The sequence below is a fragment of the Ochotona curzoniae genome, unplaced genomic scaffold (genome assembly GCF_017591425.1).
Source record: "Ochotona curzoniae isolate NIBS_2020 unplaced genomic scaffold, NIBS_Ocur_1.0 scaffold_3890, whole genome shotgun sequence".
NCBI lineage: Eukaryota > Metazoa > Chordata > Mammalia > Lagomorpha > Ochotonidae > Ochotona > Ochotona curzoniae.
The window spans coordinates 32,470,081-32,497,809 of NW_024467115.1; the positions used below are offsets into that span (position 1 = coordinate 32,470,081).

At 42.5% G+C, this 27,729-nt stretch overlaps 1 protein-coding gene across 12 annotated transcripts in view; it reads right to left on the bottom strand.

Moving 5' to 3' along the window:
- Positions 1 to 27,729, bottom strand: part of IPCEF1 (interaction protein for cytohesin exchange factors 1) — a 184,317-nt gene that overhangs the window by 103,661 nt on the left and 52,927 nt on the right. For 2 of the 12 annotated variants that reach the window (XM_040965293.1, XM_040965291.1), the window contains exon 1: positions 6,234 to 6,499. The exons of 9 other annotated variants lie outside the window; for them this stretch is intronic. The gene's annotated coding sequence lies outside the window, so the exon portion shown is untranslated. Of the gene's footprint in view, positions 1 to 6,233; positions 6,501 to 27,729 lie in introns of those variants that run through there. One more of the 12 variants, XM_040965297.1, reaches the window with a different exon arrangement.

Consider the following 27,729-nt stretch of genomic DNA (forward strand, 5'->3'; position numbering starts at 1 on the left):
TTTTAGCTGTGATTGCAAGGCACATCTGGAGCTAATTAACGGAGGAGGGAATATACAGAGAATGAAATCAAGCCAGCAAGAACCAGAGCTCAGAAAATGAGAGGGAAAAAGAAATTTTCTTATGACACTAAATGCTCAGCCAGAGATATTCTTTAAGATAGATGTTTGAAGGTGTCTTATGAAATTTCAGCATTTCAAAGATGCACAGAGAATTCTAAAAGTCAACATACAGGATACAATTATGTTATCTAGAAAGAAGCACAAATAAGAATAGCATTGTATTTCTCACACATAAATTGGAAGGTTGAGGGACATCGCAGTGATGCCTTTGAAGCTTTGAATTCAAACAAATATGCACATAGGATTCTATATCCAGTCAAACACATAGTCAACTATGAAGGTAAAACAAAAGCAATGTATGCATGCCTTTCTTTCCTCCTGGCAGAGAGGCATAGCAAGATAAACCTCTGCTTGTGATGCCAGCACCCCAAATGGAACTCCAGTTCATGTCCTGGTTGCTCCACTTTCCATTCAGCTCCTTGCTGCGGCCTGGGAAAGCAGCATCAGATTGCACAAAGTTCTGGACGCTGCACCTTCGTGGAAGACCCAGAAGAAGCTCTTGGGTGCTAGTGTCAAATCAGCTCGGCTCCAGCTGATGAGGCCACTTGGAGAGTGAACCAGCAGGTGGAAGACATCTCTCTCTCTGTGTCTCCTTCTCTCATTCTGTAAAATCTGCCTTTCAAATAAAAGTAAATAAATCTGTTTTCAAAAGTACTGTTGGATGAAATACACCAACAGACCATATTAACCAGCTTTTCATTACTGTAACTGTAATCTGGGAGAGGCATCTCTTGTGCAAGGATGTTTATTTCATTTTACAATTGGGAGATCACTAGTCCAAAATTAGATCACATCAGCTTATGCATTTGGTGAAAATAAACAATGGCTACAGTTGGAGCTGGGAGGCAGAAAAGACTGAAAACCTTACATAGTAGATAATCTATCATCTCCCACAAGAACTACCTAAGGGCCTCCCACAGGGTTCACCTCACAGATGCTCTAATTAGGTCATGTCTCCATCCTCCATCCATCAACCACCAACATGAAACTCCAGAGAGACGCTGAAGCCACTTACTGATGTGGGGTTGCACAAAACGGGGAGTGCGCATCCATGAACATCCCTGAGGGACTAATGCAGACTCAACCAGCCTGGAACACACAACACCACTTAGATAGCAGAGTGAATTTCAGCCCAGCCTAGCATTCCCTACAAAGAGCTCCTTGTGCCTCCTTAGTCACATTTTTCCCTTGGAAAGTAAACCAACATAAGCCCGAAGAGGTCTCCTTTGTTAAGAGCTTAGCTGGAAAGCTAGTGCATTAAAAAAGACATTAGTATCTCTACTGAGGGTGCCAAACTAAGGGAGGTCTGGCAGCAGCAAACCTTCCCTTCCCTGAAGAGTTAGTTCCTCCCCTCTCCCTTTTACTGTCTTCAAGCAATAAATGCAGAACATCTTCTGCAGCATACCTATTAGAAATAACCTTGAGGTTGTTTTAGTCAATGTTTCATCGGTCTTGAATTTACATTCTATCCCTTAGAAAGCCATCTCCATATTTTTACCCAAATGTAAGAAACTATGGATATTAACTGCAAAAATAATGGTTGAGGTGTTATTCTTACTTCCAGGTAATGTTAAAAGCTTTCAGATTCTGTTTCCAAAGAATAATCTATGTAAATACTTCATTCAGCTAACCAATTTTCTCATCATAACCCAGTTGTCTCCATTCCTTTTGTCATTGCTATATTTTGTGTAAAAATAAAACTATACATCTTCAAGAAGAAAAGATGGGAAATCATCTATGCCTGCACTTTCAGTACACAAAGTTTTAATGCAAAGTTTATTTTAAAATAAGCAAAAATCCTTAAATTTCTCTATACTAAAGGAATGGAAATTGATCCCATAAATTTCTATTCTGAGGAGGAAAAAAATACATGGCCATACACACACCTTGTTAGTTGGTAACAGTAAAACTGAATAGATCTCAGAACATAATTTCCATTGGCACAACAAACAAAACAATAGGAAAAGTGCAATCCTGTATTTAACACCTATTTATATAAAATTTCACAATACTTACTTCCCAGCAGTAAATATCAAAAAAATTATGGTAGCAATCAGCACTAAGATCTCTGTGAAGAACTCAGCAGAATCCTGGAGCCAGGAACTGAGGCTTTATGGGTTAGAACTAGGCATAAATCCCTTGTTCCCTCCACACACTGGAACTAAGAGCCCTCACCATAATGATGAACACTGCAACCATGACCAACATGCTCCCACAACCAGCTGCAAGGTATTTTATCTTCCCAGCTCCTCACTCGAGATTGTCTCCTAGATACATGCCTGACTTTGCTAGAAAAACACCGCAAGAGGCCAGTTTTTCATACAACCTGGGATGAAGTGTGCAGCCTGCATACAGGTAGTCCTGCATGGAACAATGAAAAGCAGGACCAGGAACCTACACCAAGGGACAAGCATTGAAGAGTCAAACGTTTGACTTCATGGGGCAGCAGATGTAACAGTGTGCCAGGACACATGAAGAAATACAATATTGAGAATTATGAGAAAAAGAATGAAAGATGCACTACCCTTTAAAGGCCAGAAATTTGGGGGCTTAGCACCAGATACATGAAAGTCTGCGAAAGCCACAGATGCTTCCGCTAAGGACAGCATCATTCATCACCATCATAACTGACATTTATTAAAGGCCTTATTAGCTACCACATATCATCATGAAAGCTAAATTCTTATTGTTCATTCAATTCTTACATCAGGCTTAAGAAGCTATTTTAATCTACAGAGGATAGATTATATGTATTCCACAGGCACTGTTCCAAGAACACAATCATCCTGCCATCACTCCCTGCCCTCCCCCAGCCCTTCCCTCTCTGTTTGAGAGTGGATTATTTCACTAAACAGAATGGTTTCAAATTGTGTCCATTCTGTTGCAAAAAAAATAGAATTTCATTCTTTCTCATACCATAATGTATATGTAACAAATTTTCTTCGTCCAATCATCAGTTGTGAATTTCTTGGCTCATTTCATATCTTAGTTAAGGTGATTTGAGCTGTAATAAATATGGGGGTGCAAAAAACTCATTAATAGGATAATTAGGTCATATGATAGCTCTATTTTAACATCTCCAAGGGATCTATGTACTGTTTTCCATAATGGTGCACCTATTTAATGCATAGAATCCGTTATCTTCACACTAATAAAGAATTTTTTAGAAGTACTTGACAGTTTCTGATGATGCTATCATCATCCATTTTTGCCAATCCCATAGAGTAGCTAGTTTTTGAAAATCACTAATGAAAAGTATGAATGTGGAACACATCACTTAAAAATTTTCTCAAAGTACAGCATTATGACACAGTGAATAAAGCTATCATCTGTGATGCCAGCATACAATATGAGTATCAGTTCATGTCCTGGCTGCTCCATTTCCAATGCAGCTCCCTGTTGTGGGTAGAAGAAAGATGGCCCATGTGCTTGGACTCCTGTCACTTACACAGGTGATGTGGGTGAAACTCCTTTTCCTCGGTTTCAGCCCAGCCTTGATCATTGAAGCCATTTAGAGAGTGAACCAATGGAGAAAGGGCTCTCTGTCTCCCTTCTTTCTGTAACTCCGACTTTCAAGCAAATTAAATTCAGAAAAGACTAGAAAGGGACCATCATTATAGTCTAGAGATTAAATCCTCACCTTGCATGTGCTGAGATCCCATATGGGTGCTGGTTCATATCCCAGCTGCCCCACTTCTCATCCAGCTCCAGCAGTAGAGGATGGCTCAAAGTCTTGGGACCCTGCTCTCAAGTGGGAGACCCAGAAGAAGCTCCTGGATCCTGGCTTCTGGCAATGCCAAGGTAGTAAGCTAGAATCATAACTATGCAATCTGGGTCCAAAGCAATGAGACAGAAAGTTCTCATGCTGAACTAAGCTCCCTGGAATTGCTTGTTTTCTATAAGGTAACATGAAAACAAAGGCAGGCATTTGGCTTAGTAAGGAAGGTGTTGGTTAAGACTCCCACATTTCACATTGGAGTGAGTATATGGTTCCTTGACTGGCTCCAGTTCCTGAATTCAGCTTTCTGCTGATGTAGACCCTAGGAAGAAACACTTAGAGCTCAAGTAATTGAGTTCCTTCCATCCACAAGGGAGACTTGCATTCCCAGTCCTGTTAGTCAATATTTATAGATTCAGCTGATCAGAATGCTTGTACTTGCTCTCTTCTCTCTCTCTTGCCTTCTCTTCCTTTCTCTCTCTCTCTCTCTCTCTCTCCCTCCCTTTCTTGTTTTCAAATTTAAAATAAAATGTAAAGTGTGTCCTAAATCTTTGTATGCCCCCCGAGATACCAGAAGAGGATCCAAAACATTCATGGAAAATTGAATTGAAAGACAATAAGCACTTTGTCATAAAGAAAATAAATGTATTTCTTATTTTTAAATTATTTCTTATGATACAGCTCTTCAGCTCAGGGATTGCCCCTTCTACCTTCCCCTACTCCCTCTCCCTTCCCAACTATATTCCCCTATATCGTAGCAATAATTTATTCCCTCAACAAGAGTCACAAGTCGATGAGTCTTCTATTTAAGTGTATCATGACGGTGTAGGTATAAAGAATGGTATAAAATCCAACATTCCAATGTCAAGATATATTTAACAATTTCATTGGGAGTTTTTCTTTTATTCAGAAGTAGAAGTGCATACCGCAATGTATCTCCACTTCATGGTATATTTACCATTATACAGGTCCTCTAAATAAATATATGTACATACATTCATATATATATATGAATATACATATAAATACAAAGGAAATAAAATCTGCATATGAGAAATTGTTCTGCAATTATACATGTACAGCAACACAGTCTACAACACCAAAGACATGGAAACAACCCAGTTGCCCATCAAAAAAGGAGTGGATAAAGAAACTGTGTTACATGTACTCAATGAAATACTACTCGGCCATTAAAAAGAATGAAATTCTACAATTTGCAGCCAAACGGTCCTAGTTAGAAACCATTATTTGTGGTGAAATAAGCCAATGCCAAATGGACGAATATCATATATTCTTTCTGATATCAGGAAACCTTCATGTAAAATATAAAAAAGATAATATGTATTTTCCAGGAATGTTTGAAGCCCCCTCCTAGTTTCACTTGACCTTAAATATCTTCAAACATGTGGTTACAAATTTAAAACTTCTATGTTCTCGGAAGGTTCTACTGGAAAAACATTTTAAGTAAATAATAACGATGCTCTGTTCTACCTAAATCACCATTTTCAAGAATATGGATTCTCCTTTTTAAAATGTGTGTATTTGTGTTTTACAGTAAAATCGCAAGAGATGGGCAAGCACCATGGCACAACAGGGTAACTCGGCATTTGGCATACCTGCATATCATACCAGAGTGCCTGGCTCAAGTCTGCCCAGCCACGCTCCAGCCCCAGCTGCAGCCTGCGAAGGCAGCAGAGAAGGCTCCAACACTCGGATCCCTGACACCCACATGGGAGACACGGGTGCACTTCCTGGCTCCTGATTATAACCTGGTCCTACCCCGATGGTACAGCCATTGAAACATGAACAAGCAGACAGAAAATGTGCGTGCGTGTGTGTGTGTGTTGGACTCTGGCTTTCAAATAAATGTATCTTGAAAAAATAAAATGGCAGAAAAAAAAATGATCAGAAAAGACATGCTCACACTACAAGGTTTGTATTTTGCGAACTCACAGTTTGTGTATTTGCTGGGTTTTTCTACTTGTTTATGTTTTTTTTCTCCATTTCTTTATTTTGAAAATGACCAAATGTAAAATAAAAAAAAAGTTATAGGATACTGATTATTTCTACCTCCGTGATACCTGAGTAGTCCTGTGTCTGTTCCCAAGTTATTAACATTTTGCCAGATTTGTTTTTGTCTCTATATAAATATTGCAAAATCATTGGACAGTTAGTTGCAGACATAAAAACTTTTCATCCTTAAATACTTCAGTATGTGCTTCCTACGAACAACTGGTCTACCCGTTGCGAGTGCTGATCACAGGCAGGAAATTCTAAATTGCTACAGTGATCTGACACAGTTGCTATCCGGTTACAATTGACTCAACAGTTGCAGCAAAGTCCCTTATAGTTTGCAGGACTCATTGCTGTGTTTTTCCTTCTACTCAGCACCCACCGAGCAAGGATGCTCATGCCGGTGTGTCTGTTGCCTCCCTTTGTCGTTCATGGCGGAGATGTTTACAGAGTGCAGGCCAATTGCTTTGCATAACATCCTGTACTGTGGGTTTCCAAATCAGGCTGAGGTTAAACACTTCTGGCAGAGGAACTTGCAGGTTGGGGTCCTTCCCTTCATTTTTATATGTCAGACAAAGCTTGTAACAAGTTGGGTTAATATTTTTTTTCAAACATGATTAGCCTTTAGTGATTGCCCCTTTTATATTTTAGAAAATCCATTAGACATGGATTATTTTTTCAGTTTGCACCATCACCCCATTCGGTAGGTATATTTTTTTAAATTATCTTGTTTGAATGAAAATGCATCCAAATTTATATAATCATGGGATTATTTCTGTAGCTAAAATACAAACACAAAAAGAATGTTCCTCTCACCCCAGCATCAAAAACACTATTTTCATGTCACATGAATTTTGATACTCTTCTTTTTAAAGATTTATTTTTTATTATTTTTTCATTGGAAAGGCGGATATACAGAGAGGAGAGACAGAGAGGAAGATCTTCCGTCCGATGATTCACTCCCCAAGTGAGCGCAACGGGCCGATACTATGCCGGTCCGAAGCCAGGAGCCTCTTCAGGGTCTCCCATGCGGGTGCAGGATCCCAAAGCTTTGGGCTGTCCTCTACTGCTTTCCCGGGCCACAGGCAGGGAGCTGGAAGGGAAGCGGGGCTACCGGGATTAGAACCGGCGCCCATATGGGATCCCGGGCGTGCAAGGCGAGGACCTTTAACCACTTGCGCCACCGCTCCGGACCCGATACTCTTCTTATACCCCATATTGCCCATTGTCCAAACTCTACGACTTAGAGTGTTTAATTTGCTGTACAGATATTAGCCACATTTAGTGCCAAATAATTAGGTTTTCCTATTTTGTCTTTGCATTTGGTGCAACTAATAATTTATCACCACTTCCTTTCTCCGCACAGCAAGATTTTATGTCCCTTCCTAATCAGGATTTTTAACTAGAATTTCTAAGCATATAAAATTAAGACATTCTTATTTTCTTTCTTTTCTTGTTTTTTTTTTTTGCCTTTGAGCCCCACAATCCTAGTGTCATTTAACTTAGGATCAAACCCAGCAAAATTTGGGAACCAGCATGTGCAACTTAAGTCAAAACAAAACAACATGAATTTCCAGCTGGACACTCTAGCCAGAGAGAATCCAGACAGGTTTTTTCATCCTACAGGCCAAAGCAGCTGAACGGAGTGAAGTCAGAAAATGTTTACCGTCACACTGAGATTTACAAAGCAGTATCACCCAAGTCCAGGCCTGGATGACTGGCAGATGCTTATCTGGGTGGGATTAGACTCAGATAGACTATCTAAATCATCCTGAGTTTGGGAAAATCTTAAAGAAAACTGGATGCTGGTTTCCACTGATAAAAAACACTTTACCACCTCCAGAAAGCCTCAGACTGAGATGACAAATCAAGATCCATTTGCTTTTTCGTCCATGCACAATTTCCCCTAACACTCAGGGATTTGAATATCTTGTTCCAAAGTAGAAGAGTGATTTGAAATGCTTGCATAGTGCCTGTGGTATTATTGTCCTTGCCTGGTGTTCAATTTCGTAGGGACTCAGGGACAAAATCCTATAAAAAAATTAGAAAAGGAACTGAACTCTTTTCGATGTCCATGGAGTTTTAACTACAATATTCTTTCCTGAATTGGCATAATTATACACTCCATTAAGAGAGAACCCAGGCACCAATCCTAGGAAATATCTCATTCTCATTTTCCACTTGGATTAGTTTTTTGGCCAACTACAGCAAAGGAAACCGCATCGATTATTATGTCTTAAATAAATAAGTTATGGCAAGAACAACAGGCAAAAAATATTTTTTCCAACTATGAAGAACATGTATCATTCATTTTTCCACGCTAATCCTCAGCAGACTCCTATTACCTTCAAATAATAAGACAGGCTGTCTGCAGTTCATTTAATCTCTACAATTTCCTCAAAAATAAAGACTGATGCCTATTGAAAATTCTTCAATTGTATCTTTGAACATGAGTTCAACACTGTAAAAATTGCTACTTTCAATAGTGTATTAACCTTCTCAAGTGTTGTTAGTTATTCTCGCAATCATTTTCAAGCCGAGAACATTAGTGCCCAATTTTTTATTCAGTAAAGGTACTACTTTGAGACACAATCATTTTTAAAACTTTACTCAAGTTCATCTTAGTCTAGATTTAATCTAATCTTTCTTAATGCATAATAAAAAGCAATTTCTCTGCTTACAAAAATAAAACAAGGTCAAACCTATTTTGTTGCATTATGAAAAATTAAACTATGTAACCATTTAAAAACTATTAAGCAATAAATGTAAGAAAATGAATAATGGGCTCTTACAAAATAAACCCAGATAAATAATAATAGCTGATATATAGCAAACTTGTTCACCGTTTCACTCGTTCAGCTTATTCTAAAGGTTGGGGATGCCTTCCCCATGCAGTATGCACAGCAATCCTGTGAGACTGGTGCCGCCTGCATTCTCATCTATCAGATGCAGACTCCTGTCATGGTATCTGCCCCCCATGGCATAATCTGATGTGTGTTCAGTGGCCATTCTGCTGTTTCCATGACTGCCGTTCCTGTCCCCAACCTCTTTGGAACATCTATCCCTGCCTCGTCTCCACTCTCCCCACATACACACACCCACACACACCACTTTCTGATCACTTCTTTCTCCTAGACTTACCACAGTGACTTACGCTTTCCTTTGAGCACAGCTTGAGAAACAGTCAAAGAGGGCCTGTGTAGTCAGCTCTGCACCAAGAACCACTTCCTCCTCCCAGTTGTGCCCATGCATGGGTCAAGAGCCATGTTCATGATTCCATTCTAGCCCCTGTGGCACTTGCAGTCTATCCTATCTGTGCATGTCTAAACCTCATCTCGCTTTTCGGCAAGGTCAGACCTCGTGCAATGCACCTGATCTTGCCTCTGAGCCCTGAGTCTCCTCCACTGCTCTGGCTGCTCACCAAATGCCCCAGACATCCAGGAAGCCAACTGGATGAAACACATATGCGTAACCTTGTAGGCTGGGTGCTAACTAACTTATTAGGTCACATTGCAAACTCCTCCCTGACACTGTTCAGAATACCAGGTTCCAAATTGTCAATAGTGCTAAGGATCCAAAATTCACAATTTTCAAATTTTTATCTGACTTTGTGAACTGTATGTATGTATTTAATGAGGATGCAGCAGAGAAACAGAGAGTGGAATCAAAGGAAATAAAGCAAAGAAGCCCTATGAGGGTGCATATATTCTACACGCTGTTATCATAGGAACTGGACCATTCAGAGGCAGCCAGCAGGCAGGGCTGGGGGCAAGGGAAGGAAACTGACATATGAAAAGGTACTCACTCTTAAATCATTTGGCATTTCCTGCTCCATTTTCTTCTATTCCTTCTGAAATGTGGCGCCCTAGCACGAGGCAGATTTTGTGTATAGCTTTGTATCTGTAAGGCCCACTATCAGAACTGTGCACAGAAGGGGATTAACGCTAGCAGTGGAGCTACTCAGCAAGTCGCACTCCCGTCCTTGCAGAGGCCCGACATTCCGCTAACTTTATCAGGCATGTTTGAGAGTTTGGACAGGACCCCAGTAAGCCATACTGATCTTTGGATCATTTTTTTTTTCTTATCTCAGTTAGTGAGCATTAGATTTCAGGGTACAGAACGAAGTGGGACTTCACAGGTGTAGGCCTCGTGTTTGAAATTAGCACAGAAAGCTGGAAGAGATTTTGCTAATAAGACTAGTACCACTGCTGAGGCACTGCCAATGGAAGTAAGGCAAATATTTCATTGTTACATTCTTTTAGGAAAAAAGCTACATAAATAGCTGAATGCAAAACTTCAACTGAAGATTCACTGTTGGTTAGGAAAATATAGACTTCCGGATCCTCCAGCTCAGTTTTAGAGAATTATAAAAAATTGTTCTCACAAGAAATTTCAGGAGGAATTACTACAAAGTATATTTGAATAAGCTTTCACTTTTCTCTGGTTTTATTTAACCATTTCCCAAGTTGTCTCCCAAAATGTCTTCTTAGAATTGGCTTGTAGAGAATTTCTGAATAAAAAAAGTAAAGCCAGCAACTAAACTTTAACTTTCCAATCAGTTCATGAGCTATGATCAGTTACAGAATCTCAAATCAAGAGGACATTTTTATTTGTTCATGGGAGAGACAGACTGTGCCCAACTCATTCAACTGAAAAATGACTCAGACCCACATAAAGGAGAGAAAATGGGGTGCTGTTAAGGGTGTCTTCTCTTTTCAACACAGAACAAGTGATTCTTGTGCTGATCTCCGGCATCAGCCTCACATGCACATGGGTCCTCAGAGGGAGAAAGGACGCCAGTTTTTCTATATGTCACAGGATGAGAACATCACTCCACAGCACTCAGAGGGGCCATTGTTATTTCTTTCCCAGAAAGGTAGTGAATCATCCATGCCTCAAAAGGCTATTGTCAGAGTCCTGCCTCCCACACGTTTGTTCATCCATCCTTCCTCAAATGCTGTACTAGGCTGGGCACGCGGCTCTTTAGCCACCAATTATTAGAGGAAGTAGCAGGTGGGAGAAGAGACCAGGTGAGAGCTACTGAGAGCCCAGGTGGGGTGGGTGGCTCCACACTTGTTACTTTCATGTTGAACTGCAAGGAAGTTTCATTCTAACAGAAAGTACTAAGGTTTATCTTTTTTAAATCTTGAAATTTGTGAGACTATACTTTTCTAGAATATTTTTCCCAGAATTTATACATTTTTTAGTTGGCTTAGAGCTTAAAAGAAGGCCCATTTATAGAGTCAATCTCAATAAAAGCTATTGCAGATGTGTGACTCACCATCCACTTTTCAATCCTGAATCCATGGTGGAGGGCTTTCCTCCCATAACTTTCTACGCTGCATTCTTTCCTCTCCCACAAGGAAAGAACAACTGGGCTCTGGGTTCATTACACATAAAACATAGGTGGAGCTTTTTGATTTGTCAAGTCCAAAACCGTGAAAGGGTCATGCCAAACAGAAGACAGCATTCTTAATTTGATTCCTCTACAGAGACTTTGAAAACATTTAGTTTCAATTTATTTAAATGAAAGTATTGAGAAATGGGGCCTTTTCCTTAACAAAGCAGGAAAGTAAAAGTGCAAAATGTAAAACAGGGAATGGGCATTTGACCTAGTAGTTAGGATGCTACACTAGCCGCCCCATCCCATGTACAAGTGCCGGCATTTCAAGTCCTGCCCCTGCTTTCAATTCCAGATTTCTGCTAATATTTACCCTGGGAACCCCACTGGAGATTCTAATTCTTGAGTCCCTGCCACTCATGTGAAAGACTCAAATTAAGTTCTGGGCCTTCAGCTTTGGCTGGCCCAGTCCCTGAGTTTATCTGAGGAGTTAAGCAGTGAATAGGCGTTGTCTTGCTCTTGCTCTCTCTCTCTCTCTCTCCCTTTCACTCCCCTTCTTCCCCGTAAATAATTATTATATACGGCCAAGCGCATGGTGATCACATTTCCCATGATCTTTGAAGAGGCAGGTATTTCATGCTCCATGGCAACTTACAAACACTCCACTTTTCACTTAATAAGACTTCTTATATCTGAAGACAGTAGCTTTGATTATCACGAGCCAGGAGTGGCTCTACTGGAAAAGAGGCCTTCATGTCTGACCATTGAGTAGAAAAGCCATAGACCAAATTGTCTGAATCCAAACAGGTCATCTCTATCGGACTAAGTCCCACACTGAAGTGGCTCACAGTCAATAAAGCCATGACACAGGGTAACTCAGCCGCTTACTGAAGCATGTGTCTTATAATCAGTAATCTTAGTGCACTTCTAGAAATTTACGTTAATTATCGCCACAATATTCTGAGTACACTTTATTGAAAATCTTATTGCTGAATTGACATTACAGTTCTACTTAAATTTTCCAGGCTCAAATCCTTGTGGTCCAAGTTTACACAGGGCCTTTCATCTGTGAGTGAAAATAAATCCCCATCTGTCCCAAGAGATGCTTGCTCAGATGCATTTCAGCCAGGTATCTGCTGAGATGGTCATCATATTAAGGCATTATGGCAGTGCTACACTCCTGCAACTGGAAATGAGTTCTTTGCAGAAAAGATTACATAATTTCATTTTCAATAAACTTAAGAAAATCTGGACTCAGACATAGCAAGAATATTTTTCCTCTTCCTTCAATTGATCTTGGTCTACTGAACCTATAATGTGAGCATCTTGCTGGATTGTCCCATGGAAATGTTGTAAATGTGGTGTCAACCACATAAAGAAAGTCCTGAGATGGGATGGGAGAGAGAACAGATTAAAAAAACATGAGATGGGGATACACTTGTTTTATGATTAATGGGATATATTTATGCTGCTTGTACCACCTAGCTTGTATCAACATTGCTAGTTGAACGTTTTGTAATATTCTACTTTCCCCTGGGTCAGCCCACCTGGGTGGTGATGGAGTGCCCGAGACCAGAGTTCAGACTGTAGAAAGAATTGATCTTACATCTCCCAAACTGGAACTATACAGTTAATGAAGGAATAATAAGACTAAAAATAAATAAACACAGAAGCAAAATTATGGAAAACCCTTCCAAATTTTACATTTCAGTAGTAAATAAAACATAGGAAAGATATCTTTGCAATTTAAATGGTCCAAAAACAGTGGGTAGTCAAAAGAAGTTTTTCCAACTGAAAATAGAAAAACAATTGTGATCAACTACTCTAAAGGCAAGGCAAGCAAGTCTGTGTTCCACAGGGAATATGCCACACACTCATGATCTCATGAAGGATGCTCAGAAAACACACAGAAAAAAATAAAGAGAAAAATATGTGAGTTAGTGCTTAAATGACAGTATATTTTGGATAATGTGCTATTCATGATATGTTTGTCATTTTTTATGTTTTGAAAGCTTTTGTCGTTCCTCTCATTTCTGTTCACTACTTAACCTTCTGTATTATTTTTCCTAAAGAAGAAATCCCTACCTCAGCACCAAACTGTAAACGTTCAGGTTCCCCAAACTCAACATCTGTTCTGGTTACTGCTGACCCTTCACAGTATAGTTTGGACTCAGGATAATGTCCACATTTGGGTTATCATCTTAGAGTACAGTGGTGGGAGTGGAATATGCGTGTTGCTCTCTAATGGACCATAAGAGCTCTGGTCACGGGGTTGACATCATATGATCCATACACCTTTCTGACCTTGAAATACTAGCACAGTGTTTTGTGAAAAGGACCTGTGCGTTTCCTGTTCTTCCAGCCATTAAAGCACGTGTTTAAGGCATAGAATGGCTGAATTCCTGCAGTTTCCAGAAGCACTAAGTTCAACTGGCTGGATCTCAAATACTCAGTTAAAATCAACAACACTTACATAACACGTTTAAAGACATTTTTATTCCTCTACATTCCAGTTACTTATGAGTCCTGTGACTTAGGAAGCTCTATGATCCATGAAATTGTGTACAGGATTTAATAGACTTTTAGTATTCATCTGTCTCCAATTACTATGCAACATATAAAAATCAAAATTACTAATCTATGCCCTAAGAGTAAGTACCTACACACACATACACATTATACTCCAAAAAGATGTTTTAGAACCCACTGTGTTGTTCTGGTCCTGTAGCAATGTATTTCATTAATTTATACTAAGAAATTATGAAACAATGAAACAATAAAAGCATTTTAAAGTACTGTTAATTATACAGCATGTCATTATGATGGTCTGATTTGCATTCCCTAAACTCATGTGTTGGAACTTTCTCTTTTAACCAACAGTATTTACACATAGGCTCAGGGGAGGTAATTACGTCATGAGGATGGAGATTTGACGATGATATCACTGCCTTTATAAGCAGAGATGCAGGAGGACGTGGTTTTAGTTCTCTCTCCCCTCCCCCTTCTTTCTCTCTCTCTCTCTCCCTTTCCTTCCCTCTCTCCACCTGTGTCCCTCTCTTCCATCTCTTCCCCTCTCTTTCATCTCTTCCCCACCATCCACACTACCATTCACAGATGACTTAGCAAGAAATTTTCAGGTCCAGGAAATCAAGAGAGAAACCTAGCAACCTTATCTTACACAGACCAGCTTTAAGAACTATGAGAAATAACATGTGTTACTTAGCACCCAACCAATGATCTTTTGGTATAGAAGCTGGCACACTGATGTAGAGACAAAACTATGTAAGAAACCTCTATCTAATTTCCACAGTGAAAAGTTGGACATTTCCTTATTTATTGTATAGGAGATGCAGTCATCAGTCAATAACTAATTATTTCTTGTTTTCACATTGAATATCATAAAACAATCAAATTTGTCATCAGAGTCTAGTAAGAGAATACGATCCTTCAACAAATGCTTTATGACACAGGTTCAGGGTCACAGCAGAAGTGAAAATTATGAGAAAGACAAGCTCTGTTTACACAGCTTCTTTACAGAATGTTTGCAAAGACCTCGCTGAGTTCTACAACCAGGGAGTCATGAGTTCTCCTTCCTAGCAAGGAATGTTGTCTTCTTTTAAACTAAAGGGACTATTTGGCAATAAAAGGTCATCATAACCAACAGGTAAGCAACAGTACTTCCAATTTTGAGTCTGGCAGGTGCACCTGGCAAATAGCTTTGTGAAACACTGAGTCAACAATTCTGCTTCCAAGAGAGAAAAACAGACTAACCTCGTGTTGATAATGTCTCCTGTGAAACAGTGCATTCACTCAATCATTCAAAGACTCGTTTTCTACTTTGCAAATTATTTAAGCCCCTTTTACATTTTCTCCCTTGTGTGGCAGGCTTCTTTTGCATTTTCCCAGACGCCATGACACTTTTAGTACAGTTAGATTAGGATCATTTTTAGCGCAGTTGGAATAGGATAGGAATGAGAAAGTAAAACAAAGGACTATCAGCATGATCACCTAACATACTTAGATGCCATTTGTGGTCACAGTTATGACATTAGCAATTCGGACACGGTACAAAGAAGTGGGTGTTTTATGTAGGGGGTGGTAGACGTGTGTGTACTACAAGAAGGCATGGGCAGTGACCTTTGTCCTATAGTCCCAAAATTCATTCATCTATTATCAAGAGAATGAGTAACAGTTGGGAAGATGCCGCTCACTAACACAGTACAGTATCAGTGGGAGTGGAGGCTGAACAAATGAACTGAGTAAATTCAGAGAAATTACCTCACTTCATCCTTCCAAATACCCAGACCTCTGAATTGTGTTCTGTTCAGGTTTCAGATGAGGAACGTGAGACTTGGAATAAACAAAGACCCACAGCTAATGAGAGGCATGGTTGAAAACTGCACTTGGATATTGGAGACTAGCACACCAGCTTGTGGAACATCCTTCAAGTGCACACCACTTCGCTTAACTATCAAGTTTTCCAGATGGCTGAGTTCCTTCCTCCTTGAAACAATCACACATTTTCATGTTTGTTGTTTTGAGTTACTGAATAGATTCTAAAGATACTACATAAGTCTTCTCTTCCACCCTTCTCAGCCTCCATGTGTGCCCGCTTCCCTTCCCTTCCCTTCCCTAACCGTGAAGTAGGAAACCCCAGGGCCCTTTTCCAGGGCTCTGGCATCACATGCTTCCCCCATCTCTCTGGCCTCTTTTTTCTATTTCCACTCTGCTAACAAATCCCCATCTTATCCTCCCCCACCTGAAGTCTCAGCCCCTACCCACCCTACCCCTCTGTCCACCATCTTGCCTTTTTCTCTCCCTTCCAGCCCCCTCTGTCTGATGGTCTCTGTTTGCTCTCCCCACCAGGAATCTGAGATTCACTTCAGCCTCCACATTCTCCATGCTGGATAACTCCCACCACTGCAATGGCACACATACATTTCCCATTTAAGCTTTCTTTTCTCCATTCTAACCCTCTGCCTATCCTGCTCTCCCTGTTTCTTTTGGCTTAACCCCACCCAGCCACTTCAGAGTGGGACAGCCACTCTAGCTGTCCCTCCCACCCCCCAAACTCCAACAGCTCACTCCCTGCTGCAGCAACTACAGATTTAACTCTTATTCTTTCTTTTGTCCACCCCCACCCCTTAACTGAGAGGTACAGGGTAAGGGATAAGCTGATTATCATCTATTTAAAACAAAAACAAAAAAAAAATTGTTACTTGCCAAGCTTTTTCCTGTATCTTGATTTAACAGTCATATATGAAAATAATCTGGTATAGAGTTGTTCTAATGTGCTGTTAAATTATTACAAAGCATAAGATAAATCTATGTGCTCTTACCACTAGTTTTATAGAATATTTCCAGGTCAAAGCATGTTGAATAAGCGGTGGGAAGTCATAAGAGGTTGGGAGAATATATCCTGTATGATTTTATTTCCAATGTACTTGGTCATTGGCCTTAAAAATTGCCTATAGTGTTTTCTAAATATTTGTCATTGATGTTATTGGTTTTTCTAATGTACAATTTAAGTTAAATGTAAACCTGTGCTCTTGTTTCAAATTTGTAGCAGACTTCAGACCTTGAGTAAATGTTTTTTAAAGTTTTTTTTTTTGTAGTTTTCACTTGACAATGTTATATAATTAATCTGTTTCCAACTCTTTCCTTCTTTCCTCTTCTCTCTCTCTGACTGTGAGGACTCAGGCTGCACACTTCGATCTGCAGACCGTAAAGGGATGGCTAACTTGTTAGACCAAGAAGCCTAGTTATCTTATGGGCATCACCTTAAAACTGTCGATATATGCCTATGAATACAAATTTCTAGGCCAGTCCACTAAGAATTTAGGTATAAAATTGCGCATCCTTTTGGCTGACATGCCGCAGTTGCCTCTGTGGCCTACTTTAACTGGGGCCCAGGGGAAGAGGGAGGCCCGTTAATGTGGCTTTATACAGTAACCTGTTTTCCAGGAGACCCAGTAAGCCCAGTCCACCCTCAAATCGCACCTGCTTACAATGTGGGAAGCCAGAAGATTGGGCAAACACCTACCAGTGATAGAAGTGGTTTTCAGAGAATCCTGTCAGCTCTGCCCAGAGTCAAAACACTAGAAATGGAACTGTCCCCGGGTCAAAGAATTCCTGGGCCAGAACCATGGTGGGCCAAAAGCTGGAAAGCCCTTGACTCCACCCAGCTTGCAAAGCACCCATCACTATGGAGGATAACCTAGGGTCAGCAACATCACAGGTAAAGCTGTGTATTCCATCCGGAGGCACCATGCCTCTACTAGCCTCTTGTTCAGGCCAGCTCTCCCCTCTGTCCAGCCAGGTAATGGGAGTCAATGGGATGTCTCTCCACAGAGTTTCACACTTCTTTTATAATGTTTCTTCCAGTACCATACATGAAAAAATAAATGTTCCTGGGAGCCTCAAATAATACCTGGTCAGCCCTTTACAGCCACATAATTATCAAACTGCTCCTGTCAACTTCTGAATTTGAATAATAGCAAAATTTTCCTGGGTGCCTCAAGAATTCCAATGCCCATATGTGAGACCTCAGAGTTTTTCTTAGCTGGTATCACAGCCATGAAGACCAGTGTCAACTGAAACCCCAGATTTACCATAGGCCCTTACTTTGTAACTAGCAGCTCAGAAAGACCAGAATACTATACCCAGCTTGCCTGACCCCCTGGACCATATGATCATCAGTGAGAGTTGTATCCCACTAGTGGAGTTTCCCAAGTTCCCCTAGTTGACCCACTTCCAGACCCAGATCTCATACGTGCCAGTGGGTGTTAGGCCAGTGCCAAGCATAGTCTGCCCTTTCATTTGGCCTTGCATGAGCTGGTGAATGTTGCAGCATGGCCCACCCACATCCTGTTTTACGATGCACATTTGGGTGCTGCTGCCTTGATCTGCCCAGACTGTTGTCGGTTCCTTTACCTGTGAGTGATGGCAGGTTCCATGGTCTCACCTAGCTCAGCCCAACATCACCCCAACTCTTGAGCTAACCAGTGGGACTTGTATTTCTACAGGGTTGGACCCACGCTTCCACCACAGAATCTACCCATGGACCTGGTTCTTTCATATGCTGATTAGTGTCATAGCCCTGCCTAATGTGACCCTTCCTCTGTTCCAACACTCTGCCAGGTACTGGTACCTAGCACTGCCAGACAGGCCCCAGCCATAGCCTTTGTGTGGACTGGTATGTGGCAGTCAGGATTCTCTATGCTAACAGCCTACCCGAGGACTCCCACATGAGCTGGTGAATCAGTCTGGCCAAAAATCTATCTTATGGACTCTCCCCTCCACTTGTCCCCACACTTGTCAGAAAGTTTCATGACCCCATTGCTGGGAGTCACACAGAATTCGTACCTTACCTACACTCACATTGGCCTTATCCATGGATGTCCCTGGGCAGCAATTACACACCCTGAAAACCTTACAGCTCACCCATTGGGCAGACAGCAGGCAGAGCTTGGCACCCAATAGGTGCACTGGCCCCCCAAAGATTAAGAATTGATCACTGCATGGCAGCAGTGACCATGGCCTGAGTTCCATGCACTGGGGCCTGACCTGGTTATGGAAGGGAGCAGACTGTGCAGAACCGAGCAAGCCTTAGCTCACAAGCAAGAACAGAAATCAGGATGGAACACAGGTCATGCTGAGCTAGGCTCTTACATCTACTCATTTGCATGAGCCAGAAAGGCCAAGACACAGCATCAAAGGCCAAGACAGGTGAGGAACTATGCCAAGCTGGATCAGAGAGATCATTGGCATGTGTGTGATCTATAGCTGGGGAGCTAAGAGAACACCCTGGTTGGGTTGGGGTTCCCTCTGGTGAGTGCAGGGGCCTGAGTGGGGGCTGTGTTCTGGTCTGGATATGGCTGCAATATTCCTTGGCACAAGAGTGGACTGGGGCTGGATGCACTGAACTGGGCTATATGCCAGCACCATCTGGTGCTCTGGAGAATCAGGGTAGATGCAGAACAGACTAGGCTAGCTTTCTGCCCCTACTGAGCCACTTGTGAGCAGTGTCTGGGTATGGACGAGCCTTGGCTGGGATTAAACATCCTACAGTAAGAACCAGAATGGGTTGAAGGTCAGTCAGGAAAGACCACTATTCCTGCCAGGGCAGGAGGTAGACTAAGTAGGGCTGGCTCATAAGCTAAGCTAAGCTCTGGCATAGAGAGAGGTTCTGATGGAGGAGCCTCTGGCAGGACACAGTCCCTGCAGGTGAGCACAACCATGATAGGGAGCAGCCCACCAGCAGGAGCTGGAATTGGGGGTGGGTTGGACCAAGTTATAGCACCCACTAGCAAATGCCAGGTGAGCGGGGCCAAGCCATACTGGGCTGCAGCACCCAACCAGCACACATGAGAACCAGCGGTGGGGGCAGGAAGCTGGTAGGGGAAATGAGGAGGGCTCCCCTGCTGGACCGCCACTCTCACTGGAGAGCAGGAGTTGGGATGGGGGCAGACCAGACCAGGTAGGGCTACAACACCTGTGGGCCTCACGTGAGCTAAACCAGGGGAAAGCCAGGCTGGGCTGACTGTTTCTACTGGTACAAGCATAAATTAGAGTAGGTGAGGGTTGGTTGGGCTTTGCCTCAGCATCAGCTGGCAGGGGCTGGCACTGGGGCCTAATTCTGTCAAGTTAAACTGTAGAACTACCTGCAGAGAGCATGATATGGGAGTGGCCTAGGAGGGAAATTAGTGGGCACCTCTCTCTTGGGTTATGACTCACACTGGAGCACATGAAAACCAGGACTAGGGTAGGAGTGGCTAGACAGAAAGGCACCCATCAGTGTGGGGGGGGGGCTGGAAAGTAGGCCTGGCTGGGTTGAACTAGGCTTCAATGCCCATTGACATGTATGAGAGCTAAATGGGATGTAGGAGAGACTGGAAAAGTCTGTGGTACATACTGACAAGCATGGGAACCTGGGCAGGGGGCAGGCTTGGTGGGGGTTATTAGAAGTCAACCTGAAAAGGCTGCAGCTCCCACTGGTTTGCGTGAGGGCTGAGAATGAAGTGGGCAGGATCAGGCTGGACTGCAATAACCACTGATTCACGTGGATGACAGGGCTGAAAACAGAACTGACCCAGCAATTGCAACGACCAGCATGTGCATAAGCTGATTGGGGCGACGGACGGTGCCAGACCCTGTACTGGCAAGCACACACAAGAATCAGGTCTGGGATCACCTCAGATGAAGTTTCTTGGGGATCCCTCCAAATGAACTGCTGATCTCAGAACCCCAACCATGAAGAGGCCATGTCAGCCAGTGGATTCTGAATAGACTTCATTGTGCTTGGAATGGCAAGATTGGCAGCAATTCAGAACTGATGAACTATCAAAACCGCATGAGCAGGACCCTTGGAGCATGCCCCATGTCAGGGAACTGGAATGGGTGGGAGGTTGGGTGGGGTGTTTCCCTTTATTTCTCTCCTTACCCCAGATACAGAAAAAATAATAACAATAGTATTAATGTGGAAACAATGGTATTACCCACTTTCCTGTAGCCCTTGATCCTTTGTGCCCTAATCAACTATGTGGATATAATCAAAATAAAATAATTTTTTTAAAAAGAAAGGCCAGAATAGTCATATTACCTCCTGATAACAGCTAGAGGCTCCATAAGCAGGGGGAGGAAAAGAGCTAGCACAGGACTAGAAGCAGGCCAGTCTATCTCCACAAGAAAATAGACACTATAGACCAGAAGCAAGTGTTTCTATCTCCCATAGCCATACATGTTATTTTGTTGCTTCTTTTTATATCCTGTCTATTTGTCAAGGCCTCACTAGACAGTCTTAACCAATTTTCCATGCATGTTCTATCCTAAACCTCCCCACTAATACAACAAAACACTGGGATATTGGGACTGAACAGAAGTGACACAATACCCTGCCAAACCCAAATGGACACTCAATCCACAAATGGCTGGAATGCTGAGTCTGCATAGAGGGTCAATATTTGCCATGATGATGCATCTGCCACCACAAAGCCAACCCTGAGAAACTTACACACATACACACACACACACACACACAACATAGAGACTATGTATTCCAGCGAGCCTCAGGAAAAACTCAAGCCACCTTTTCAAAATTAACTTTTGATAATTAACCTCTCCATCCATTCCTGTATTGTCCACTCAACTGTAACTTTTTTTCTAACCAAACCAGTATCCAGTCTCTTTTGCAGGACTAGGAGCCTCCCATTCTTCTCCTCACTAGATTGAGACCACCACTGAGAGAGCTCTGAGCCCAAGCTCAGTTCGAAGAAGAAAAGGAATGTGAGGGGTGATTCGAACATCCCATTTTGAAACCAGCACAGCTTCCTGCTTCCACTTTCTCACTGCTTGCAAAATTCACCCCTTTTCATCTGAGCCGGGTCAGACTCAATGCTGGGGGCCCTAGCCCAAGCCACTGTAGCCAAGTGTTGGATGAATTCAGAGCTTGCATGGAAGCCACAGAACCATCTGGTACCAGGCTTCACCCGATAGCTGCCTGGCAACCAACTCTGGGCTCTTGAGGGGTACAATTACTGCCTAGGAACATCCATGAATAAAGCCACTGTATGTGTACATCGGGAATGAATCCTGTGGGACTTCCAACAACAAAGCCACTGTACCTGCAGGTAAGTAATGGGAATTGAGTCGTAGTGGTTTGGAGGGGAGAGACCAGAAGATCTGTATGGGTCAGATTGATGCACCAGCTCACATGGAAGTCCAGAATATGGTTTGTTAGCATGGAACATTGCTGACAAACACATGCCAGTCCACGTGAAAGCTAGGGGTGGGAACCTATCTAGCACGGCTAGACCCCAGTATCAAACTGAATGTCAGAACAGGGGACGGGTCACATTAGGCAGGGCCATGACACTAACCAGCACATGAGAGAGCCAGGTCTGGGGGTAGATTCTGTGGGGGAATATGTGAGCCAAACCCTGTGGAAATACAAGTCCCACTGATTAGCTCAAGAGTTGGGGTGATGATAGGCTGAGCTAGCTGTGAACATGGAACCTGCCAACATTCATAGGTATGAGGACCAGGAACAGCCTACATCCTAAAACAGGGTGTTGGGCAGACCAGGCTGCAACACTCACCAGCTCATGCAAGGCCAAGATGGAGGAACCATTTGGCCCACGCCCAGACCCAGATCTCATGCCTGCTAGTGGGTGATAGGCCCTTGCCCAGTTGAGCCATGTGTGAGCTGATGGGTGTGAGATCTGGCACTGGGAGAGGTTCTGATGGAGAAGCTTGGGAACCTCTTCTGTGAGGGCACATTCACTATAGGTGAGTGCAAGAGCCACAGTAGGCAGCAGCCCAGACCAGGCCAGAGAATGGTGCACACCAGCATACATTTGGTTCAGGCAGGGAACAAACCAGACTGGGCCAACTCATATCACCCACTGATGAATCCAAGTGCCAGAATGGAGTGGGGGTTGGGCCAGATTGGGTCACCACGCGAGCCAGTTCACATTAGGGCCAGGACTGGGGGCTGGGCTAGGTTAGTCTGTAGGCACCCACCAGTGTGAACTGGAGCTGGGAGTGGGCTGGGCAGAGCCAGGCTATAGTACCCACTGGCAAATGTCAAGGTGAGGCAGGCCATTATAGACTGGGTCACAGAACCAAACACATAAGACCAAACTGGAATGGGACAAAGCCAGTAGGGGGCACTGCAAGGGGCTCCCGTGCTGGACCACCACTCCCACTGGTGAACGTGAGAGTTGGAATGAGGGAAGACCAACGTGGGCAGGGCTAAAACTCCTATTGGTGAAAACATCTGTTGCCTCATGTGAGCTGGATTAGGGAAATGGCAGGCTGGGTTCACTGTTCCTTCTGGTGCATGAATAAGTCAGAGTGGGTATGGGTTGGCTGGGCTTTGCTGTGGCATCAGCTGGCAGATGCTGGCACAGGGGACAAATTCTGTTAAGATAAACTGCAGAACCAGAGAATCAAAATGGTGGAATAGGGTAAGGACACGTTTAAACAGACAGAGAAATATTAGCCAGTATGAGGCATATAGAGCACATTCCAGGAGATAGAAGAAGACTGAACAACAGTAGAGGGGTACCTGGAGACTGAGAGACACAGAAAAGCACTGAAAAAAAAATGGTGTGGTGTTACAGTGACTGATACCATAGTGGCATTCAGCAAACAGCTATCTGAACTCCACCAGCAACCAGAACTACACCAGCAACAAGGTGGGATGGAATCTCAGAGGTGAATCCAGACAAAGAACTGCTTGTCCAGCTGGTCTGTTTGATTTGACCAGGAACAGAAAGAGTGCCAGGCCCTAGACCAGTGGTGTGGAAACAGTGGACTTCATAAATCAGTCTGTTCACTAGAGCCGTGTTGGGCAACATTTTGTTTAAGGAGGCAGGACTGCACACACATGGAGCTGGGAGTAAAATCATTTCTGACTCAGTGAACTGCAACAATGTGGCATACTACAGGTTCGACCCAAGACAGGTCCAGGTAGCCCTCAGACCTGATGGCCAACAGATCAAGATCTCTAGCAATGGCACACCAGGCACCATTTCGTTCAGTGTGGCAAAGCCTTTAAGACTGCAGGGGTCCGGGTGAACCTCACACATAACAGGCAACAGGTTCTGGCAAGATCAGTACCACCAACAACCTAATTATATAGGACACCTAGTGTCTCCCTAATCCTGGAATCTACTCTAACCAGAAATGGAAGAAAGTTTGTACAGACAACAGTGCAGCCTAAGCACGGTATCAAAGGGAGTGGAGACTGGTGAGCCAGGAGCTGGGACTACAGAGATGGTGGTGGAAATCTAACATAAGAAACTAGACCTGGAACTCGCTGGAGGGAGTGACACAAGTGACTGCAAACAAAGAGCCATGCACCGACTGTAATAAGTAAAATCAAACTGTAGACCTGTGGGTAAAAGAGCTTAGAAACCTGCCCCAAGGAAAAGAATCTGCTAACCAGAAGTACAATGATCAAGAGCAAAAGAAGAGACAAAGGCACAATGAATATTACTGAAAACTCCCTTGCAAGGGAGCAAAACCCTCTGACAAACACATCAAGAAAATGGGGGATATAGAATCCAAAACACTTGTTATAAAACTTCTTATCAACAACAAGAAGCACGTAAAGGCATTCAAAGAATTCAAGGAATAGGTCACACTGGAAATGAATCAAGTGAAAGCTGATACATTAGAAATGAAGAATACAGTGCAGCAAATTAAAAGTACAGTGGAGAGTCTCCAAAATAGAATGAAGGAGGCAGAAGAAAGAATCTCAGAATTGGAAGATAGTTCCTGTCATCAGGTGGGGAACAAACAAAAAGCTGGAAGCAGAGCTGGATCAGGCCAAAAAAAAAAAGTATTCAAGAATGAAAGACACTATTAAAAGGCCAAATATGAGTTATGGGAGTTCCAGAAGGTGCAGAAAGAGAAGCTGGGTTTACAAATGTATTTAATGAAATAATAAGGAAGATTTTCCCTAATCTGGAGAAAGAGTTGGGAAACAACATCCAGGAGGGACACAGAACTCCCAACAGAGTTGACCAAAAACCACAACACATGATCATCCTCAATAGAACACAAGGAAAAGATCCTTAAATGTGCATCTGATAAAAATCAATTGATCTATAGAGCAGTGGCAATTAAACTCACAGGAGAACTCTCATAGGAAACTCTATAGGCCAGAAGAGATAGAGTGACAAATTCCAGATTATAAAAGCAAAAAATTGTTGGACCAGGAAAATTTACTCAGCAAAACTTTCCTTTGAAAATGAAATCAAATTCTTCCACAGTAAAGAAAAGTTAAAAGACTATGCCTCTTCCAAAGATGCCCTACAAATGATACTTAAAGACATTCTCTTGACAGAGAAAAGGAATAGTGCCCACCAAAACCAAAGGCAAATGCAAAGAACATCCCAGGAAAATAACAGAAGACTAAATCAATGAACAACCCATTGCGAAAATGAAACAAATTACCACCTATTTGTATTAAACCTGAATGTAAACAGCTTAAACTCATCAATTAAATGTCATAGATTCGTAGACTGGATTAAAAAAACAAAACCCATCTATTTGTTGTCTAGAAGAGACACACTTCACCAAAACAAAAACTAGCAGACACTATATCGCATGGATTTTGATTATTTTGTTACTTTCCTCTCTTCAAAACACTTTCTTCTGATTAAATTCTTCAATGACTCATAGATCATACAGTAGCATCATTTTCTTCATGAAGGATCTTGATTTTTATTTCTTCAGCGACACATTAGTCATTTAGTAGCATGTTGTTTAGCTTCATGATAGTGCTAATTTATTTTTTTTCTTGTTGTTGATTTTGTTTTGTGGCCTTTCATTTAAGGGGATGTATAATAACTGTGTAATGGAGACTATCATATTTAGCAGCAATCTAATATAACTTCATGGCATTTTAAATTTGTATTTTTCTTCCTGTTGTTGATTTGTATAGTGGCTTTTCACTTAAGGTGATATATAGTAACTGTGTAATGGAGATTAACATATCCATATGTGAGGCTACAATGCAGTATGCATTTCTACTTTCAGACAAAGATGGACTCCCAATGAAACCGTTTACTGTATCTTGACAATAGGATGCTGGACTCTCTGCCATTGTCCATGCCCGCAATGATGGACATATGACTGTGTATGAAGAACTATACTATAGTAATGATATAGGGGAACTCAGTGAGGGCCGAGGGGATGGGGGAGAGGATAATTGGAATCCCATGATCTAGGGAACTGTATCATAAATGATAATAATGAAAAGGTAAAATTCTAAAATAATAATAAACTGCAGAACCACCTGGAGAGTGCAAAATCTAGGAGTGGGAGCATGCTCAATACAGAAACAGTGGTCACCTGCCTCTTGGGAGGCCACTCCCAGTGGACAGCATGAGAACCAGGACTGGGACAGGCATGGCTAGACAGCAAGTGGCAACTTCCAGCACATGTGTGGGCTGGATAGTGGGGTTGGCCATATTAAATTAGGCGTCAGTGCCCATTCACATGTATGAAAGCTGAATGGGATGTGGGAGAGACTGGACCAGTCTGCTGTACATACTGGCAAGCATGGGAATCCGGGCAGGGCACAGGATTGATGAAGGTTATTTTGGGTTTCTCCGACTAGGCTATAGCTCCACTGGTGTATATGAAGGCCACCTCTGCGGTGGGCAGGATCTGGCTGGACTGCAACACTCATTGGTTTGTGTAGAAGACAGTGCTGGAGGCAGAAATGACCCAGCAACTGCAACTACCAACATGTGCATAAGCTGACTGGGGTGACAGACTGTGCTGGACCCTGTACTGGCATGCAAGAATCAGGTCTGGTACCACCTCAGATGTTTTTGAGGGGATCCCCCAACTGAGTCACTGGACTCAGAACCCCAACCATGAAGAGAATTGCAGGTTCCATGGTCTGATCACGGAGTGCATGAGTCAGAGCTGGGCCTCCTCAGTGCCTTAGACAGAGCATGGATACCAGTGTATCCAGATGCACATGGAGGACATGGCAGTACATTGAAGTCTGCAGAGAACATCTATCTGGTCCCACAAGAGAAGACAGAAGAATAAATTGATCGACTACCCCAATCAAGTAAATATCTGGACAAATGGAGACTCTAAGGTGGATTATATCAACCAGTGGATACTAGAGAGATTTTATCGTGCTTGTAGTGGTGAGATTTGCAGTATTGAAGAACTATTGAACTACTGAAACCTCTTGAGCAAGACCCTCAGAGCATGCCCCACATCGGGGACCCTGGGATGGTGGTGTGTGGCTGGCCCCAGGGCCCAGAGGCATTTGGGAGGCTGAGTGTGGCTCTGCTTATCTTCCCTCCTCCCCAGATACAGGCATGAAAAAGCGAATGTGGAGATGGTGATCTCACCCATCTTCCTGTAGCCCTTGACCCTTATCACCCTAATCACCCATGTAAAAATTGTCAAAAAATAAAAATTTTAAAAAGACAATGCTACATAACGCCCAACTACTTAGAAAATGGCCTTACATTAGTTTCATTAAGCTTCCATGAAAATTCTGCCTTATTGTAGGGGTAATCCTGTGTGTTTACTGAGGATCTTCACCTTAATACAAATTGATGTCAGGATATTTGAGTTCTTCCAGCTGCTTTTTCTGTGTGACATCACTTCACACACTTATTGGTAATCCTGTCAATGAGTTTCTTTCGCCCTCCAGTAGATTCAGTAATCTAATAAGCATTAATAGATCACTTGTTAATGAAAGATTGAGGGCATGGGGAGTGGAAAAAAGTGTGGTGCATAAGGTGTATGATTTGATCTTCATGGACTTCAGTTGGTTTGCTGTTTCTTCGATGTGGCTAGATGTGTGCATTTTTAGCCTAGATGATGTACAAGAAACAAAACTTGACCACATTTGGTTTTCTGTGGAAACGACCCACAGAAACCTTTTTGCTCTCATCTGTGTATCTATATTGAAATGAAATCTCAAGGAAATGCTGCTTCCGGCTTTTAGCTAACAAGCTTCTGTTACTAAGATTGTCTGAATCCAGTGGCTGAA